Source organism: Scyliorhinus torazame, chromosome 8 (genome assembly GCF_047496885.1).
Source record: "Scyliorhinus torazame isolate Kashiwa2021f chromosome 8, sScyTor2.1, whole genome shotgun sequence".
Classification (NCBI taxonomy): Eukaryota; Metazoa; Chordata; class Chondrichthyes; order Carcharhiniformes; family Scyliorhinidae; genus Scyliorhinus; species Scyliorhinus torazame.
The window spans coordinates 170,291,737-170,317,267 of record NC_092714.1 but is presented as its reverse complement, the minus strand read 5'-3'; positions in this window follow the sequence as shown (position 1 = coordinate 170,317,267).

Genomic DNA, 25,531 nt, shown 5'->3' with positions numbered 1-25,531 from the left:
ATCCAACGTAACAGAATTACATCCAGCATCCAAGACAGCAGGATTACATTGAGTATCCAACACAGCAGGATTACATCCAGTATCCAACACAACAGGAATACATCGAGTATCCAACACAACAGCATTACATCGAGTATCCAACACAGCAGGATAACATCCAGTATCCAACACAGCAGGATTACTTCGAGTATCCAACACAGCAGGATTACATTGAGTATCCAACACAGCAGGATAACATCGACTATCCATCACAACAGGATTACTTACATTATCCAACACCGCAGGATTACATTGAGTATCCAACACAACTGGACTACATCGAGTATGCCTCACAACGGGATTCCATCCAGCACAGCAGGATAACATCAAGTATCCACCACAGCAGGATAACATCGACTATCCATCACAACAGGATTACATCCAGTATCGAACACAGCAGGATTACTTCGAGTATCCAACACAGCAGGATTACATTGAGTATCCAACACAGCAGGATAACATCGACTATCCATCACAACAGGATTACTTACATTATCCAACACAGCAGGATTACATTGAGTATCCAACACAACAGGACTACATCGAGTATGCCTCACAACGGGATTCCATCCAATACAGCAGGATTACATAGTGTATCCAACACAGCAGCATTACATCCAGTATCCAACACAACATGATTACATTGAATATCCAACACAGCACGATTACATCGATAATCCAACACAGCAGGATTAAACCAAGTATCCAGTACAGCAGGATTACATCCAGCATCCAACACAACAGGATTACATTGAATATCCAACACAACAGGATTACATCGAGTTTCCAACACAACAGGATTAAATCGAATATTTAAAACAGCAGGATTACATCGAGTCAGCAACACAGCAGGACTACATCAAGTATTCAACACAACAGGATTACATCGAATATCCAATGCACCAGGATTACATCGAATATCCAATGCAGCAAGATTACATCGAGTATTCAACTCAGCAGGATTACATCCAGTATCCAACACAGCAGGATTACATTGAGTATGCAACACAGCAGGATTACATCAAGTATCCAGTACAGCAGGATTACATCCAGTATCCAACACAGCAGGATTACATCAAGAATCCAACACAACAGGATTACACGGAGTACCCAACACAGCAGCATTACATCGAATATCCAACACAGCAGGATTAAATTGAGTATCCAACACTGCAGCATTATATAAAATTTCAAACTCAGCAGCTGTACATTGAGTGTCCAGCAGAGCAAGATTACATCGAGTATTCAACACAACAGGATTACATCGAGGACCCAACACAACAGGATTACGTTGAGTATCCAACACAGCAGGATTACATTGAGTATCCAACACAGCAGGATTTGATCGAGTATCCATTACAACAAGATTTCTTTCACTACCCAACACAGCAGGATTAGATCGAGTATCCAACGCAACAGGATTACATCGAGTATCCAACACAACAGGATTACATCCAATACCCGACACAGCAGGATTACATCGAGTATCCAACACAACAGGATTAAATCCAATATCCGACACATCAGGATTACATCGAGTATCCTACGCAGCAGGATTACATCGAGTATCCAACACAACAGGATTACATTGAGTATCCAACACATTAGGATTACATCGAGTATCCAACACAGCACGATTACATTGAGTTTCCAACACAGCAGGATTATATCCAGTATCCAACACAGCAGGAATACACTGAGTATCCATCACAACAGGATTACATCCAATATCCAACACAGCAGGATTACATCGAGTATCCAACACAACAGGATTACATCCAGTATCCAACACAACAGGATTACATCCAGTATCCGACACAGCAGGATTACATTGAGTATCCAACACAGCAGGATTACATACACGATCCAACACAGCAGGATTTGATCGAGTGTCCATCACGACAGGATTACTTCCAATATCCAACACAGCAGGATTACATCGAGTATCCAAGACAGCAGGATTGCATCGTGTATCCAACACAACAGGATAACGTTGAGTAACCAACACAACAGGATTACATCCAGTATCCAACAGAGCAGGATTACATTGAGTATCAAACACAGCGGGATTACATCCAGTATCCAACACAGCACGATTACATCGAGTATCCAACACAGCAGGATTACATTGAGTATCCAACACAGCAGGATTACATCGTGTATCCAACACAACAGGATTACATCCAGTATCCAACACAGCAGGATTACATCGCGTCTCCAACACAGCAGGATTAAATCCAGCATCCAACACAGCAGGATTACATTGAGTATTCAACACAGCAGGATTTGATCGAGTATCCACCACAACAGGATTACTTACATTATCCAACACAGCAGGATTACATAGAGTATCCAACACAACAGGACTACATCGAGTATGCCTCACAACAGGATTCCATCCAGTTTCCAGCACAGCAGGATTACATCGAGTATCCAACACAGCAGGATTACATCGAGTATCCAACACAGCAGGATTAAATCCAGTATCCATCACAGCAGGATTACATTGAGTATCCAACACAGCAGGATTTGATCAAGTATCCATCACAACAGGATTACATCGAGAATCCAACACAGCAGGATTACATCGAGTATCCTACACAGCAGGATTACATCCAGCATCCAACACAGCAGGATTACATCCAGTATCCAAAACAGGAGGATAACATCCAGTGTCCAACACAGCATGATTATATCAAGTATCCAACACAACAGGTTTCTCAAGTATCCAACATAACAGGATTATATCAAGTATCCAACGCAGCAGGATTATGTCCAGTATCCAACGAAACAGGATTACACTGAGTACCCAACACAACAGGATTATATCAAGTATCCACACAGCAGGATTACATCGAGTATCCAACACAACAGGATTACATCGAGTATCCAACATAACAGGATTAAATCGAGTATCCGACACAGGAGGATTACACCGAGTATCCAACACAACAGGATTACATTGAGTATCCAACACAACAGGATTACAGAAAGTATCCAACACAGCAGGATTACATCGAGTATCCAACACAACAGGATTACATCCAGTATCCAACACAACAGGATTACATCCAGTATCCAACACAACAGGATTACGTCCAGTATCCAACACAACAGGATTACATTGAGTATCCAACACAACAGGATTACATCCAGTATCCAACACAACAGGATTACATCCAGTATCCAACAGAGCAGGATTACATTGAGTATCCAACACAACAAGATTACATCCAGTATCCAACACAGTACGATTACATCGAGTCTCCAACACAACAGGATTACATCCAGTATCCAACACAGCAGGATTACATTGAGTATCCAACACAGCAGGATTTGATCGAGCATCCATCACAACAGGATTACTGACATTATCTAACACAGCAGGATTACACTGAGTACCCAACACAACAGGATTATATCAAGTATCCAACACAACAGGATTACATCCAGTATCCAACACAACAGGATTACATTGAGTATCCAACACAACAGGATTACATCCAGTATCCAACACAACAGGATTACATCCAGTATCCAACAGAGCAGGATTACATTGAGTATCCAACACAACAAGATTACATCCAGTATCCAACACAGTACGATTACATCGAGTATCCAACACAACAGGATTACATCCAGTATCCAACGCAGCAGGATTACATCGAGTATCCAACACAACAGGATTACATCCAGTATCCAACACAGCAGGATTACATCGAGTATCCAACACAGCAGGATTACATCGTGTATCCAACACAACAGGATTACTTTGAGTATACAACACAACAGGATTACATCCAGTATCCAACAGATCAGGATTACATTGAGTATCAAACACAGCAGGATTACATCCAATATCCAACACAGCACGATTACATCGAGAATCCAACACAGCAGGATTACGTTGAGTATCCAACACAGCAGGATTGCATCCAGTATCCAACACAACAGGATTACATCCAGTATCCAACACAGCAGGATTACATTGAATATCCAACACAGCAGGATTACATTGTGTATCCAACACAACAGGATTACATCCAGTATCCAACACAGCAGGATTACATCGAGTAACCAACACAGCAGGATTACATCCAGCATCCAACACAGCAGGATTACATTGAGTATCCAACACAGCAGGATTTGATCGAGTATCCACCACAACAGGATTACTTACATTATCCAACACAGCAGGATTACGTCGAGTATCCAACGTAACAGAATTACATCCAGCATCCAAGACAGCAGGATTACATTGAGTATCCAACACAGCAGGATTACATCGAGTATCCAACACAACAGGAATACATCGAGTATCCAACACAACAGCATTACATCGAGTATCCAACACAGCAGGATAACATCCAGTATCCAACACAGCAGGATTACTTCGAGTATCCAACACAGCAGGATTACATTGAGTATCCAACACAGCAGGATTACATTGAGTATCCAACACAACTGGACTACATCGAGTATGCCTCACAACGGGATTCCATCCAGCACAGCAGGATAACATCAAGTATCCAACACAGCAGGATAACATCGACTATCCATCACAACAGGATTACATCCAGTATCCAACACAGCAGGATTACTTCGAGTATCCAACACAGCAGGATTACATTGAGTATCCAACACAGCAGGATAACATCGACTATCCATCACAACAGGATTACTTACATTATCCAACACAGCAGGATTACATTGAGTATCCAACACAACAGGACTACATCGAGTATGCCTCACAACGGGATTCCATCCAACACAGCAGGATTACATAGTGTCCAACACAGCAGCATTACATCCAGTATCCAACACAACATGATTACATTGAATATCCAACACAGCACGATTACATCGATAATCCAACACAGCAGGATTAAACCAAGTATCCAGTACAGCAGGATTACATCCAGCATCCAACACAACAGGATTACATTGAATATCCAACACAACAGGATTACATCGAGTTTCCAACACAACAGGATTAAATCGAATATTTAAAGCAGCAGGATTACATCGAGTCAGCAACACAGCAGGATTACATCAAGTATTCAACACAACATGATTAAATCGAATATCCAATGCAGCAGGATTACATCGAATATCCAATGCAGCAAGATTACATCGAGTATTCAACTCAGCAGGATTACATCCAGTATCCAACACAGCAGGATTACATTGAGTATGCAACACAGCAGGATTACATCAAGTATCCAGTACATCAGGATTACATCCAGTATCCAACACAGCAGGATTACATCAAGTATCCAACACAACAGGATTACACGGAGTACCCAACACAGCAGCATTACATCGAATATCCAACACAGCAGGATTAAATTGAGTATCCAACACTGCAGCATTATATAAAATTTCAAACTCAGCAGCTGTACATTGAGTGTCCAGCAGAGCAAGATTACATCGAGTATTCAACACAACAGGATTACATCGAGGACCCAACACAACAGGATGACGTTGAGTATCCAACACAGCAGGATTACATTGAGTATCCAACACAGCAGGATTTGATCGAGTATCCATTACAACAAGATTTCTTTCACTACCCAACACAGCAGGATTAGATCGAGTATCCAACGCAACAGGATTACATCGAGTATCCAACACAACAGGATTACATCCAATACCCGACACGGCAGGATTACATCGAGTATCCAACACAACAGGATTAAATCCAATATCCGACACATCAGGATTACATCGAGTATCCTACGCAGCAGGATTACATCGAGTATCCAACACAACAGGATTACATTGAGTATCCAACACATTAGGATTACATCGAGTATCCAACACAGCACGATTACATTGAGTTTCCAACACAGCAGGATTATATCCAGTATCCAACACAGCAGGAATACACTGAGTATCCATCACAACAGGATTACATCCAATATCCAACACAGCAGGATTACATCGAGTATCCAACACAACAGGATTACATCCAGTATCCAACACAACAGGATTACATCCAGTATCCGACACAGCAGGATTACATTGAGTATCCAACACAGCAGGATTACATACACGATCCAACACAGCAGGATTTGATCGAGTGTCCATCACGACAGGATTACTTCCAATATCCAACACAGCAGGATTACATCGAGTATCCAACACAGCAGGATTGCATCGTGTATCCAACACAACAGGATTACTTTGAGTATCCAACACAACAGGATTACATCCAGTATCCAACAGAGCAGGATTACATTGAGTATCAAACACAGCGGGATTACATCCAGTATCCAACACAGCACGATTACATCGAGTATCCAACACAGCAGGATTACATTGAGTATCCAACACAGCAGGATTACATCGTGTATCCAACACAACAGGATTACATCCAGTATCCAACACAGCAGGATTACATCGCGTCTCCACCACAACAGGATTACTTACATTATCCAACACAGCAGGATTACATAGAGTATCCAACACAACAGGACTACATCGAGTATGCCTCACAACAGGATTCCATCCAGTTTCCAGCACAGCAGGATTACATCGAGTATCCAACACAGCAGGATTACATCGAGTATCCAACACAGCAGGATTAAATCCAGTATCCATCACAGCAGGATTACATTGAGTATCCAACACAGCAGGATTTGATCAAGTATCCATCACAACAGGATTACATCGAGAATCCAACACAGCAGGATTACATCGAGTATCCTACACAGCAGGATTACATCCAGCATCCAACACAGCAGGATTACATCCAGTATCCAAAACAGGAGGATAACATCCAGTGTCCAACACAGCATGATTATATCAAGTATCCAACACAACAGGTTTCTCAAGTATCCAACATAACAGGATTATATCAAGTATCCAACGCAGCAGGATTATGTCCAGTATCCAACGAAACAGGATTACACTGAGTACCCAACACAACAGGATTATATCAAGTATCCACACAGCAGGATTACACCGAGTATCCAACACAACAGGATTACATCGAGTATCCAGCAAAACAGGATTAAATCGAGTATCCGACACAGGAGGATTACACCGAGTATCCAACACAACAGGATTACATTGAGTATCCAACACAACAGGATTACAGAAAGTATCCAACACAGCAGGATTACATCGAGTATCCAACACAACAGGATTACATCCAGTATCCAACACAACAGGATTACATCCAGTATCCAACACAACAGGATTACATCCAGTATCCAACACAACAGGATTACATTGAGTATCCAACACAACAGGATTACATCCAGTATCCAACAGAGCAGGATTACATCGAGTATTCAACTCAGCAGGATTACATCCAGTATCGAACACAGCAGGATTACATTGAGTATGCAACACAGCAGGATTACATCAAGTATCCAGTACAGCTGGATTACATCCAGTATCCAACACAGCAGGATTTCATCAAGTATCCAACACAGCAGGATTAAATTGAGTAGCCAACACTGCAGCATTATATAAAATTTCCAACTCAGCTGCTGTACATTGAGTGTCCAGCAGAGCAAGATTACATCGAGTATTCAACACAACAGGATTACATCGAGGACCCAACACAACAGGATTACGTCGAGTATCCAACACTGCAGGATTACATTGAATATCCAACACAGCAGGATTTGATCGAGTATCCACAACACGATTACTTACATTATCCAACACAGCAGGATTACATTGAGTATTCAACACAACAGGACTACATCGAGTATGCCTCACAACGGGTTTCCATCTAGTATCCAGCACAGCAGGATAACATCGAGTATCCAACACATGAGGATTACATCGAGTATTCAACACAGCAGGATTACATCGAGTATCCAACACAGCAGGATTACATCCAGTATCCAACACAACATGATTACATTGAATATCCAACACAGCAGGAATACATCGAGAAGGCAACACAACAGGATTACATTGAGAATCGAACACAGCACGATTCCATCGATAATCCAACACAGCAGGATTAATCCAAGTATCCAGTACAGCAGGATTACATCCAGTATCCAACACAGCAGGATTACATCAAGTATCCAACACAACAGGATTACACTGAGTCCCCAACACAGCAGCATTACATCGAATGTCCAACACAGCAGGATTACTTCCAGTATCCATCACAACAGGATTACATTGAATATCCAACACAACAGGATTACATCGAGTTTCCAACACAACAGGATTACATTGAGTATTCAACAGAGCAGGATTACATCGAGAAAGCAACACAGCAGCATTACATCGGGTATCCAACAGAACAGGATTACATCCGGTCTCCAACACATCAGGATTACATCGAGTATCCAACACAACCGGATTGCATTGAGTATCCAACACAGCAGGATTACATCCAGTATCCAACACAACAGTATTACATCGAATATCTAAAACAGCAGGATTACATCGAGTATCCAACACAGCGGGATTACATCGAGTAAGCAACACAGCAGGATTACATCGAGTATTCAACACAACAGGATTACATCGAATATCCAATGCAGCAGGATTACATCGAGTATTCAACTCAGCAGGATTACATCCAGTATCCAACACAGCAGGATTACATTGAGTATGCAACACAGCAGGATTACATCAAGCATCCAGTACAGCAGGATTACATCCAGTATCCAACACAGCAGGATTACATCAAGTATCCAACACAACAGGATTACACGGAGTACCCAACAAAGCAGCATTACATCGAATATCCAACACAGCAGGATTAAATTGAGTATCCAACACAGCAGCATTATATAAAATTTCCAACTCAGCAGCTGTACATTGAGTGTCCAGCAGAGCAAGATTACATCGAGTATTCAACACAACAGGATTACATCGAGGACCCAACACAACAGGATTACGTCGAGTATCCAACACAGCAGGATTACATTGAGTATCCAAGACAGCAGGATTTGATTGAGTATCCATCACAACAGGATTTCTTTCACTACCCAACACAGCAGGATTACATTGAGTATCCAACGCAACAGGATTACATCGAGTATCCAACACAACAGGATTACATTAAATATCCGACACGGCAGGATTACATCGGGTATCCAACACAACAGGATTACATCCAATATCCGACACGGCAGGATTACATCGAGTATCCTACGCAGCAGCATTACATCGAGTATCCAACACAACAGGATTACATTGAGTATCCAACACATTAGGATTACATCGAGTATCCAACACAGCACGATTACATTGAGTATCCAACACAGCAGGATTATATCCAGTATCCATCACAACAGGATTACATCCAATATCCAACACAGCAGGATTACATCGAGTATCCAACACAACAGGATTACATCCAGTATCCAACACAACAGGATTACATCCAGTATCCGACACAGCAGGATTACATCCAGTATCCAACACAGCACGATTACATCGAGAATCCAACACAGCAGGATTACGTCGAGTATCCAACACAGCAGGATTACATCCAGTATCCATCACAACAGGATTACATCGAGTATCCAACACAACCGGATTGCATTGAGTATCCAACACAGCAGGATTACATGCAGTGTACAACACAACAGGATTAAATCGAATATCTAAATAGCAGGATTACATCGAGTATCCAACACAGCGGGATTACATCGAGTAAGCAACACAGCAGGATTACATCGAGTATTGAACACAACAGGATTACATCGAATATCCAATGCAGCAGGATTACATCGAGTATTCAACTCAGCAGGATTACATCCAGTATCCAACACAGCAGGATTCCATTGAGTATGCAACACAGCAGGATTACATCAAGTATCCAACACAGCAGGATTACATCAAGTATCCAACACAACAGGATTACACGGAGTACCCAACACAGCAGCATTACATCGAATATCCAACACAGCAGGTTTAAATTGAGTATCCAACACAGCAGCATTATATAAAATTTCCAACTCAGCAGCTGTACATTGAGTGTCCAGCAGAGCAAGATTACATCGAGTATTCGACACAAGAGGATTACATCGAGGACCCAACACAACACGATTACGTCGAGTATCCAACACAGAAGGATTACATTGAGTATCCAACACAGCAGGATTTGATCGAGTATCCATCACAACAGGATTTCTTTCACTCCCCAACACTGCAGGATTACATCAAGTATCCAACGCAACAGGATTACATCGAGTATCCAACACAACAGGATTACATCCAATTTCCGACACGGCAGGATTACATCGAGTATGCAAAACAACAGGATTACATCCAATAACGACACATCAGGATTACATCGAGTATCCTACGCAGCAGGATTACATCGAGTATCCAACACAACAGGATTACATTGAGTATCCAACACATTAGGATTACATCGAGTATCCAACACAGCACGATTACATTGAATATCCAACACAGCAGGATTATATCCAGTATCCAACACAGCAGGAATACACTGAGTATCCATCACAACAGGATTACATCCAATATCCAACACAGCAGGATTACATCGAGTATCCAACACAACAGGATTACATCCAGTATCCAACACAACAGGATTACATCCAGTATCCGACACAGCAGGATTACATTGAGTATCCAACACAGCAGGGTAACATACACGATCCAATACAGGAGGATTTGATCGAGTGTCCATCACGACAGGTTTACTTCCAATATCCAACACAGCAGGATTACATCGAGTATCCAACACAGCAGGATTACATCGTGTATCCAACACATCAGGATTACTTTTAGTATCCAACACAACAGGATTACATCCAGTATCCAACAGAGCAGGATTACATTGAGTATCAAACACAGCAGGATTACATTCAGTATCCAACACAGCACGATTACATCGAGTATCCAACACAGCAGGATTACATTGAGTATCCAACACAGCTGGATTACATCGTGTATCCAACACAACAGGATTACATCCAGTATCCAACACAGCAGGATTACATCGCGTATCCAACACAGCAGGATTACATCCAGCATCCAACACAGAAGGATTACATTGAGTATTCAACACAGCAGGATTTGATCAAGTATCCACCACAACAGGATTACTTACATTATCCAACACAGCAGGATTACATAGAGTATCCAACACAACAGGACTACATCGAGTATGCCTCACAACAGGATTCCATCCAGTTTCCAGCACAGCAGGATTACATCGAGTATCCAACACAGCAGGATTACATCGAGTATCCAACACAGCAGGATTTCATCCAGTATCCAGCACAGCAGGATTACATCGAGAATCCAACACAGCAGGATCACATCGAGAATCCAACACAGCAGGATTACATCGAGTATCCTACACAGCAGGATTACATCCAGCATCCAACACAGCAGGATTACATCCAGTATCCAAAACAGGAGGATAACATCCAGTGTCCAACACAGCAGGATTATATCAAGTATCCAACACAACAGGTTCTCAAGTATCCAACATAACAGGATTATATCAAGTATCCAACGCAACAGGATTATGTAAAGTATCCAACGCAACAGGATTACACTGAGTACCCAACACAACAGGATTATATCAAGTATCCACACAGCAGGATTACATCGAGTATCCAACACAACAGGATTAAATCGAGTATCCGACACAGCAGGATTACATCGAGTATCCAATACAACAGGATTACATTGAGTACCCAACACAACTGGATTACAGCAAGTATCCAACACAGCAGGATTACATCGAGTATCCAACACAACAGGATTACATCCAGTATTCAACACAACAGGATTACATCCAGTATCCAACACAACAGGATTACATCCAGTATCCAACACAACAGGATTACATTGAGTATCCAACACAACAGGATTACATCCAGTATCCAACACAACAGGATTACATTGAGTATCCAACACAACAGGATTACATCGAGTTTCCAACACAGCAGGATTACATCGAGAATCCAACACAACAGGATTACATCGGGTATCCAACACAGCAGGATTACATCGAGTATCCAACACAGCAGGATTATGTCGAATATCCAACACAACACGATTACATCCAGTATCCAACACAGCATGATTACATCGAGTATTCAACTCAGCAGGATTACATCCAGTGTCCAGCACAGCAGGATTAAATTGAGTATGCAACACAGCAGGATTACATCAAGTATCCAGTACAGCAGGATTACATCCAGTATCCAACACAGCAGGATTACATCAAGTATCCAACACAACAGGATTACACGGAGTACCCAACAAAGCAGCATTACATCGAATATCCAACACAGCAGGATTAAATTGAGTATCCAACACAGCAGCATTATATAAAATTTCCAACTCAGCAGCTGTACATTGAGTGTCCAGCAGAGCAAGATTACATCGAGTATTCAACACAACAGGATTACATCGAGGACCCAACACAACAGGATTACGTCGAGTATCCAACACAGCAGGATTACATTGAGTATCCAAGACAGCAGGATTTGATCGAGTATCCATCACAACAGGATTTCTTTCACTACCCAACACAGCAGGATTACATTGAGTATCCAACGCAACAGGATTACATCGAGTATCCAACACAACAGGATTACATTAAATATCCGACACGGCAGGATTACATCGGGTATCCAACACAACAGGATTACATCCAATATCCGACACGGCAGGATTACATCGAGTATCCTACGCAGCAGCATTACATCGAGTATCCAACACAACAGGATTACATTGAGAATCCAACACATTAGGATTACATTGAGTATCCAACACAGCAGGATTATATCCAGTATCCATCACAACAGGATTACATCCAATATCCAACACAGCAGGATTACATCGAGTATCCAACACAACAGGATTACATCCAGTATCCAACACAACAGGATTACATCCAGTATCCGACACAGCAGGATTACATCCAGTATCCAACACAGCACGATTACATCGAGAATCCAACACAGCAGGATTACGTCGAGTATCCAACACAGCAGGATTACATCCAGTACCCATCACAACAGGATTACATCGAGTATCCAACACAACCGGATTGCATTGAGTATCCAACACAGCAGGATTACATGCAGTGTACAACACAACAGGATTAAATCGAATATCTAAATAGCAGGATTACATCGAGTATCCAACACAGCGGGATTACATCGAGTAAGCAACACAGCAGGATTACATCGAGTATTGAACACAACAGGATTACATCGAATATCCAATGCAGCAGGATTACATCGAGTATTCAACTCAGCAGGATTACATCCAGTATCCAACACAGCAGGATTACATTGAGTATGCAACACAGCAGGATTACATCAAGTATCCAACACAACAGGATTACACGGAGTACCCAACACAGCAGCATTACATCGAATATCCAACACAGCAGGTTTAAATTGAGTATCCAACACAGCAGCATTATATAAAATTTCCAACTCAGCAGCTGTACATTGAGTGTCCAGCAGAGCAAGATTACATCGAGTATTCGACACAAGAGGATTACATCGAGGACCCAACACAACACGATTACGTCGAGTATCCAACACAGAAGGATTACATTGAGTATCCAACACAGCAGGATTTGATCGAGTATCCATCACAACAGGATTTCTTTCACTCCCCAACACAGCAGGATTACATCAAGTATCCAACGCAACAGGATTACATCGAGTATCCAACACAACAGGATTACATCCAATTTCCGACACGGCAAGATTACATCGAAAATCCAAAACAACAGGATTACATCCAATAACGACACATCAGGATTACATCGAGTATCCTACGCAGCGGGATTACATCGAGTATCCAACACAACAGGATTACATTGAGTATCCAACACATTAGGATTACATCGCGTATCGAACACAGCACGATTACATTGAATATCCAACACAGCAGGATTATATCCAGTATCCAACACAGCAGGAATACACTGAGTATCCATCACAACAGGATTACATCCAATATCCAACACAGCAGGATTACATCGAGTATTGAACACAACAGGATTACATCGAATATCCAATGCAGCAGGATTACATCGCGTATTCAACTCAGCAGGATTACATCCAGTATCCAACACAGCAGGATTACATTGAGAATGCAACACAGCAGGATTACATCAAGTATCCAACACAGCAGGATTACATCAAGTATCCAACACAACAGGATTACACGGAGTACCCAACACAGCAGCATTACATCGAATATCCAACACAGCAGGTTTAAATTGAGTATCCAACACAGCAGCATTATATAAAATTTCCAACTCAGCAGCTGTACATTGAGTGTCCAGCAGAGCAAGATTACATCGAGTATTCGACACAAGAGGATTACATCGAGGACCCAACACAACACGATTACGTCGAGTATCCAACACAGAAGGATTACATTGAGTATCCAACACAGCAGGATTTGATCGAGTATCCATCACAACAGGATTTCTTTCACTCCCCAACACAGCAGGATTACATCAAGTATCCAACGCAACAGGATTACATCGAGTATCCAACACAACAGGATTACATCCAATTTCCGACACGGCAGGATTACATCGAGTATGCAAAACAACAGGATTACATCCAATAACGACACATCAGGATTACATCGAGTATCCTACGCAGCAGGATTACATCGAGTATCCAACACAACAGGATTACATTGAGTATCCAACACATTAGGATTACATCGAGTATCCAACACAGCACGATTACATTGAATATCCAACACAGCAGGATTATATCCAGTATCCAACACAGCAGGAATACACTGAGTATCCATCACAACAGGATTACATCCAATATCCAACACAGCAGGATTACATGCAGTGTACAACACAACAGGATTAAATCGAATATCTAAATAGCAGGATTACATCGAGTATCCAACACAGCGGGATTACATCGAGTAAGCAACACAGCAGGATTACATCGAGTATTGAACACAACAGGATTACATTGAATATCCAATGCAGCAGGATTACATCAAGTATTCAACTCAGCAGGATTACATCCAGTATCCAACACAGCAGGATTACATTGAGTATGCAACACAGCAGGATTACATCAAGTATCCAACACAACAGGATTACACGGAGTACCCAACACAGCAGCATTACATCGAATATCCAACACAGCAGGTTTAAATTGAGTATCCAACACAGCAGCATTATATAAAATTTCCAACTCAGCAGCTGTACATTGAGTGTCCAGCAGAGCAAGATTACATCGAGTATTCGACACAAGAGGATTACATTGAGGACCCAACACAACACGATTACGTCGAGTATCCAACACAGAAGGATTACATTGAGTATCCAACACAGCAGGATTTGATCGAGTATCCATCACAACAGGATTTCTTTCACTCCCCAACACAGCAGGATTACATCAAGTATCCAACGCAACAGGATTACATCGAGTATCCAACACAACAGGATTACATCCAATTTCCGACACGGCAGGATTACATCGAAAATCCAAAACAACAGGATTACATCCAATAACGACACATCAGGATTACATCGAGTATCCTACGCAGCAGGATTACATCGAGTATCCAACACAACAGGATTACATTGAGTATCCAACACATTAGGATTACATCGAGTATCCAACACAGCTCGATTACATTGAATATCCAACACAGCAGGATTATATCCAGTATCCAACACAGCAGGAATACACTGAGTATCCATCACAACAGGATTACAGCCAATATCCAACACAGCAGGATTACATCGAGTATTGAACACAACAGGATTACATCGAATATCCAATGCAGCAGGATTACATCGAGTATTCAACTCAGCAGGATTACATCCAGTATCCAACACAGCAGGATTACATTGAGTATGCAACACAGCAGGATTACATCAAGTATCCAACACAGCAGGATTACATCAAGTATCCAACACAACAGGATTACACGGAGTACCCAACACAGCAGCATTACATCGAATATCCAACACAGCAGGTTTAAATTGAGTATCCAACACAGCAGCATTATATAAAATTTCCAACTCAGCAGCTGTACATTGAGTGTCCAGCAGAGCAAGATTACATCGAGTATTCGACACAAGAGGATTACATCGAGGACCCAACACAACACGATTACGTCGAGTATCCAACACAGAAGGATTACATTGAGTATCCAACACAGCAGGATTTGATCGAGTATCCATCACAACAGGATTTCTTTCACTCCCCAACACTGCAGGATTACATCAAGTATCCAACGCAACAGGATTACATCGAGTATCCAACACAACAGGATTACATCCAATTTCCGACACGGCAGGATTACATCGAGTATGCAAAACAACAGGATTACATCCAATAACGACACATCAGGATTACATCGAGTATCCTACGCAGCAGGATTACATCGAGTATCCAACACAACAGGATTACATTGAGTATCCAACACATTAGGATTACATCGAGTATCCAACACAGCACGATTACATTGAATATCCAACACAGCAGGATTATATCCAGTATCCAACACAGCAGGAATACACTGAGTATCCATCACAACAGGATTACATCCAATATCCAACACAGCAGGATTACATCGAGTATCCAACACAACAGGATTACATCCAGTATCCAACACAACAGGATTACATCCAGTATCCGACACAGCAGGATTACATTGAGTATCCAACACAGCAGGGTAACATACACGATCCAACAGAGCAGGATTTGATCGAGTGTCCATCACGACAGGTTTACTTCCAATATCCAACACAGCAGGATTACATTGAGTATCCAACACAGCAGGATTACATCGTGTATCCAACACATCAGGATTACTTTTAGTATCCAACACAACAGGATTACATCCAGTATCCAACAGAGCAGGATTACATTGAGTATCAAACACAGCAGGATTACATCCAGTATCCAACACAGCACGATTACATCGAGTATCCAACACAGCAGGATTACATTGAGTATCCAACACAGCAGGATTACATCGTGTATCCAACACAACAGGATTACATCCAGTATCCAACACAGCAGGATTACATCGCGTATCCAACACAGCAGGATTACATCCAGCATCCAACACAGAAGGATTACATTGAGTATTCAACACAGCAGGATTTGATCAAGTATCCACCACAACAGGATTACTTACATTATCCAACACAGCAGGATTACATAGAGTATCCAACACAACAGGACTACATCGAGTATGCCTCACAACAGGATTCCATCCAGTTTCCAGCACAGCAGGATTACATCGAGTATCCAACACAGCAGGATTACATCGAGTATCCAACACAGCAGGATTTCATCCAGTATCCAGCACAGCAGGATTACGTCGAGAATCCAACACAGCAGGATCACATCGAGAATCCAACACAGCAGGATTACATCGAGTATCCTACACAGCAGGATTACATCCAGCATCCAACACAGCAGGATTACATCCATATCCAAAACAGGAGGATAACATCCAGTGTCCAACACAGCAGGATTATATCAATTATCCAACACAACAGGTTCTCAAGTATCCAACATAACAGGATTATATCAAGTATCCAACGCAACAGGATTATGTCAAGTATCCAACGCAACAGGATTACACTGAGTACCCAACACAACAGGATTATATCAAGTATCCACACAGCAGGATTACATCGAGTATCCAACACAACAGGATTACATCGAGTATCCAACACAACAGGATTAAATCGAGTATCCGACACAGCAGGATTACATCGAGTATCCAATACAACAGGATTACATTGAGTACCCAACACAACTGGATTACAGCAAGTATCCAACACAGCAGGATTACATCGAGTATCCAACACAACAGGATTACATCCAGTATTCAACACAACAGGATTACATCCAGTATCCAACACAACAGGATTACATCCAGTATCCAACACAACAGGATTACATTGAGTATCCAACACAACAGGATTACATCCAGTATCCAACACAACAGGATTACATTGAGTATCCAACACAACAGGATTACATCGAGTTTCCAACACAGCAGGATTACATCGAGAATCCAACACAACAGGATTACATCGGGTATCCAACACAGCAGGATTACATCGAGTATCCAACACAGCAGGATTACGTCGAGTATGCAACACAACACGATTACATCCAGTATCCAACACAGCATGATTACATCGAGTATTCAACTCAGCAGGATTACATCCAGTGTCCAGCACAGCAGGATTAAATTGAGTATGCAACACAGCAGGATTACATCAAGTATCCAGTACAGCAGGATTACATCCAGTATCCAACACAGCAGGATTACATCAAGTATCCAACACAACAGGATTACACGGAGTACCCAACAAAGCAGCATTACATCGAATATCCAACACAGCAGGATTAAATTGAGTATCCAACACAGCAGCATTATATAAAATTTCCAACTCAGCAGCTGTACATTGAGTGTCCAGCAGAGCAAGATTACATCGAGTATTCAACACAACAGGATTACATCGAGGACCCAACACAACAGGATTACGTCGAGTATCCAACACAGCAGGATTACATTGAATATCCAAGACAGCAGGATTTCATCGAGTATCCATCACAACAGGATTTCTTTCACTACCCAACACAGCAGGATTACATTGAGTATCCAACGCAACAGGATTACATCGAGTATCCAACACAACAGGATTACATTAAATATCCGACACGGCAGGATTACATCGGGTATCCAACACAATAGGATTACATCCAATATCCGACATGGCAGGATTACATCGAGTATCCTACGCAGCAGCATTACATCGAGTATCCAACACAACAGGATTACATTGAGTATCCAACACATTAGGATTACATCGAGTATCCAACACAGCACGATTACATTGAGTATCCAACACAGCAGGATTATATCCAGTATCCATCACAACAGGATTACATCCAATATCCAACACAGCAGGATTACATCGAGTATCCAACACAACAGGATTACATCCAGTATCCAACACAACAGGATTACATCCAGTATCCGACACAGCAGGATTACATCCAGTATCCAACACAGCACGATTACATCGAGAATCCAACACAGCAGGATTACGTCGAGTATCCAACACAGCAGGATTACATCCAGTATCCATCACAACAGGATTACATCGAGTATCCAACACAACCGGATTGCATTGAGTATCCAACACAGCAGGATTACATGCAGTGTACGACACAACAGGATTAAATCGAATATCTAAATAGCAGGATTACATCGAGTATCCAACACAGCGGGATTACATCGAGTAAGCAACACAGCAGGATTACATCGAATATTGAACACAACAGGATTACATCGAATATCCAATGCAGCAGGATTACATCGAGTATTCAACTCAGCAGGATTACATCCAGTATCCAACACAGCAGGATTACATTGAGTATGCAATACAGCAGGATTACATCAAGTATCCAACACAACAGGATTACACGGAGTACCCAACACAGCAGCATTACATCGAATATCCAACACAGCAGGTTTAAATTGAGTATCCAACACAGCAGCATTATATAAAATTTCCAACTCAGCAGCTGTACATTGAGTGTCCAGCAGAGCAAGATTACATCGAGTATTCGACACAAGAGGATTACATCGAGGACCTAACACAACACGATTACGTCGAGTATCCAACACAGAAGGATTACATTGAGTATCCAACACAGCAGGATTTGATCGAGTATCCATCACAACAGGATTTCTTTCACTCCCCAACACAGCAGGATTACATCAAGTATCCAACGCAACAGGATTACATCGAGTATCCAACACAACAGGATTACATCCAATTTCCGACACGGCAGGATTACATCAAAAATCCAAAACAACAGGATTACATCCAATAACGACACATCAGGATTACATCGAGTATCCTACGCAGCAGGATTACATCGAGTATCCAACACAACAGGATTACATTGAGTATCCAACACATTAGGATTACATCGAGTATCCAACACAGCACGATTACATTGATTATCCAACGCAACAGGATTACATCGAGTATCCAACACAACAGGATTACATTAAATATCCGACACGGCAGGATTACTTCGAGTGTCCAACACAACAGGATTACATCCAATATCCGACACGGCAGGATTACATCGAGTATCCTACGCAGCAGGATTACATCGAGTATCCAAGACAACAGGATTACATTGAGTATCCAACACAGCAGGATTATATCCAGTATCCATCACAACAGGGTTACATCCAATATCCAACACAGCAGGATTACATCGAGTATCCAACACAACAGGATTACATCCAGTATCCAACACAACAGGATTACATCCAGTATCCGACACAGCAGGATTACATCCAGTATCCAACACAGCACGATTACATCGAGAATCCAACACAGCAGGATTACATCGAGTATCCAACACAGCAGGATTACATCCAGTATCCATCACAACAGGATTACATCGAGTATCCAACACAACCGGATTGCATTGAGTATCCAACACAGCAGGATTACATGCAGTGTACAACACAACAGGATTAAATCGAATATCTAAAACAGCAGGATGACATCGAGTATCCAACACAGCGGGATTACATCGAGTAAGCAACACAGCAGGTTTACATCGAGTATTCAACACAACAGGAATACATCGAATATCCAATGCAGCAGGATTACATCGAGTATTCAACTCAGCAGGATTACATCCAGTATCCAACACAGCAGGATTACATTGAGTATGCAACACAGCAGGATTACATCAAGTATCCAACACAGCAGGATTACATCAAGTATCCAACACAACAGGATTACACGGAGTACCCAACACAGCAGCATTACATCGAATATCCAACACAGCAGGTTTAAATTGAGTATCCAACACAGCAGCATTATATAAAATTTCCAACTCAGCAGCTGTACATTGAGTGTCCAGCAGAGCAAAATTACATCGAGTATTCAACACAACAGGATTACATCGAGGACCCAACACAACAGGATTACGTCGAGTATCCACCACAGCAGGATCACATTGAGTATGCAACACAGCAGGATTTGATCGAGTATCCATCACAACAGGATTTCTTTCACTATCCAACACAGCAGGATTACATCGAGTATCCAAGGCAACAGGATTACATCGAGTATCCAACACAACAGGATTACATCCAATATCCGACACGGCAGGATTACATCGAGTATCCTAGGCAGCAGGATTACATCGAGTATCCAACACAACAGGATTACATTGAGTATCCAACACATTAGGATTACATCGAGTATCCAACACAGCACGATTACATTGAGTATCCAACACAGCAGGATTATATCCAGTATCCAACACAGCAGGAATACACTGAGTATCCATCACAACAGGATTACATCCAGTATCCAACACAACAGGATTACATCCAGTATCCGACACAGCAGGATTACATTGAGTATCCAACACAGCAGGATTACATACACGATCCAACACAGCAGGATTTGATCGAGTGTCCATCACGACAGGATTACTTCCAGTATCCAACACAGCAGGATTACATCGAGTATCCAACACAGCAGGATTACATCGTGTATCCAACACAACAGGATTACATCCAATATCCGACACGGCAGGATTACATCGAGTATCCTAGGCAGCAGGATTACATCGAGTATCCAACACAACAGGATTACATTGAGTATCCAACACATTAGGATTACATCGAGTATCCAACACAGCACGATTACATTGAGTATCCAACACAGCAGGATTATATCCAGTATCCAACACAGCAGGAATACACTGAGTATCCATCACAACAGGATTATATCCAGTATCCAACACAACAGGATTACATCCAGTATCCGACACAGCAGGATTACATTGAGTATCCAACACAGCAGGATTACATACACGATCCAACACAGCAGGATTTGATCGAATGTCCATCACGACAGGATTACTTCCAGTATCCAACACAGCAGGATTACATCGAGTATCCAACACAGCAGGATTACATCGTGTATCCATCACAACAGGATTACTTTGAGTATCCAACACAACAGGATTACATCCAGTATCCAACAGAGCAGGATTACATTGAGTATCAAACACAGCAGGATTACATCCAGTATCCAACACAGCACGATTACATCGAGAATCCAACACAGCAGGATTACGTCGAGTATCCAACACCGCAGGATTGCATCCAGTATCCAACACAACAGGATTACATCCAGTATCCAACACAGCAGTATTACATTGAGTATCCAACACAGCAGGATTACATTGAGTATCCAACACAGCAGGATTACAATGTGTATCCAACACAACAGGATTACATCCAGTAACCAACACAGCAGGAGTACATCGAGTATCCAACACAGCAGGATTACATCCAGCATCCAACACAGCAGGAATATATTGAGTATCCAACACAGCAGGATTTGATCGAGTATCCACCACAACAGGATTACTTACATTATCCAACACAGCAGGATTACATAGAGTATCCAACACAACAGGACTACATCGAGTATGCCTCACAACAGGATTCCATCCAGTTTCCAGCACAGCAGGATAACATCGAGTATCCAACACAGCAGGATTACATCCAGTATCCAACACAGCAGGATTACATCCAGTAACCAAAACAGGAGGATTACATCCAGTGTCCATCACAGCAGGATTATATCAAGTATCCAACATAACAGGATTATATCCGGCATCCAACACAACAGGATTATATGAAGTATCCAACACAACTGGATTAAACTGAGTACCCAAAATAAAAGGATTATATCAAGTATCCAAAACGTCAGGATTATATCAAGTATGCAACACAACAGGATTATATCAAGTATTCAACACAACAGGATTACATCGAATATCCAGCATAGCAGGATTACATCGAGTATCCAACACAACAGGACTACATCGACAGTCCAACACAGCAGCATTACATGGAATACCCAACACAACAGGATTATATCGAGTATCTAACAGAACAGGATTACATCCAGGTTCCAACACAGCAGGATTACATCCAGTATCAAACACAACAGGATTACATTGAATATCGAACACAGCAGGATTACATTGAGTATCCAACACAGCAGGATTACATCCAGTATCCAACACAGCAGGATTACATCAAGTATCCAACACAACAGGATTAAACTGAGTCCCCAGCACAACAGGATTACATTGAGTGTCCAACACAGCAGGATTACATCGAGAAAGCAACACAGCAGGATTACATCGGGTATCCAACAGAACAGGATTACATCCGGTCTCCGACACAGCAGGATTTCATCCAGTATCCAACACAACAGGATTACATCGAATATCTAAAACAGCAGGATTACATTGAGAAACCAACACAACCGGATTGCATTGAGTATCCAACACAGCAGAATTACATCCGGTGTCCATCACAGCAGGATTATATCAAGTATCCAACACAACAGGATTATATCCAGCATCCAACACAACAGGATTATATGAAGTATCCAACACAACAGGATTACACTGAGTACCCAACATAAAAGGATTATATCAAGTATCCAACACAACAGGATTATATCAAGTATCCAACACAACAGGATTATATCCAGCATCCAACACAACAGGATTATATGAAGTATCCAACACAACAGGATTACACTGAGTACCCAACATAAAAGGATTATATCAAGTATCCAACACAACAGGATTATATAAAGTATCCAACACTACAGGATTATATCCAGTGTCCAACACAGCAGGATTACATCAAGTATCCAACACAACAGGATTACACTGAGTCCCCAGCACAACAGGATTACATCGAGTGTCCAACACAGCAGGATTACATCGAGAAAGCAACACAGCAGGATTACATCGGGTATCCAACAGAACAGGATTACATCCGGTCTCCAACACAGCAGGATTTCATCCAGTATCCAACACAACAGGATTACATCGAATATCTAAAACAGCAGGATTACATTGAGAAACCAACACAACCGGATTGCATTGAGTATCCAACACAGCAGGATTACATGCAGTATCCAAAACAACAGGATTAAATCCAATATCTAAAACAGCAGGATTACATCGAGTATCCAACACAGCGGGATTCCATCGAGTAAGCAACACAGCAGGATTACATCGAGTATTCAACAGAACAGGATTACATCGAATATCCAATGCAGCAGGATTACATCGAGTATTCAACGCAACAGGATTACATCGAGTATCCAACACAGCAGGGTTACATCGAGAATCCAACTCAGCAGGATTACATCCAGTATCCAACACAGCAGGATTACATTGAGTATGCAACACAGCAGGATTACATCCAGTATCGAACACAGCAGGATTACATCAAGTATCCAGTACAGCAGGATTACATCCATTATCCAACACAGCAGGATTACATCAAGTGTCCAACACAACAGGATTACACGGAGTACCCAACACAGCAGCATTACATCGAATGTCCAACACAGCAGCATGACATCGAATATCCAACACAGCAGGATTACATCGAGTATCCAACACAGCAGCATTATATAAAATTTCCAACTCAGCAGCTGTACATTGAGTGTCCAGCAGAGCAAGATTACTTCGAGTATTCAACACAACAGGATTACATCGAGGACCCAACACAACAGGATTACGTCGAGTATCCAACACAGCAGGATTACATAGAGTATCCAACACAGCAGGATTTGATCGAGTATTCATCACAACAGGATTTCTTTCACTATCCAACACAGCAGGATTACATCCAGTATCCAACAGAGCAGGATTACATTGAGTATCAAACACAGCAGGATTACATCCAGTATCCAACACAGCACGATTACATCGAGAATCCAACACAGCAGGATTACGTCGAGTATCCAACACCGCAGGATTGCATCCAGTATCCAACACAACAGGATTACATCCAGTATCCAACACAGCAGTATTACATTGAGTATCCAACACAGCAGGATTACATTGAGTATCCAACACAGCAGGATTACAACGTGTATCAAACACAACAGGATTACATCCAGTATCCAACACAGCAGGATTACATCGAGTATCCAACACAGCAGGATTACATCCAGCATCCAACACAGCAGGATTACCTTGAGTATCCAACACAGCAGGATTTGATCGAGTATCCACCACAACAGGATTACTTACATTATCCAACACAGCAGGATTACAGAGAGAATCCAACACAACAGGACTACATCGAGTATGCCTCACAACAGGATTCCATCCAGTTTCCAGCACAGCAGGATAACATCGAGTATCCAACACATCAGGATTACATCGAGTTCTCAACACAGCAGGATTACATCGAGTATCCAACACAGCAGGATTACATCCAGTATCCAAAACAGCAGAATTACATCCGGTGTCCATCACAGCAGGATTATATCAAGTAGCCAACACAACAGGATTATATCCAGCATCCAACACAACAGGATTATATGAAGTATCCAACACAACAGGATTACACTGAGTACCCAACATAAAAGGATTAT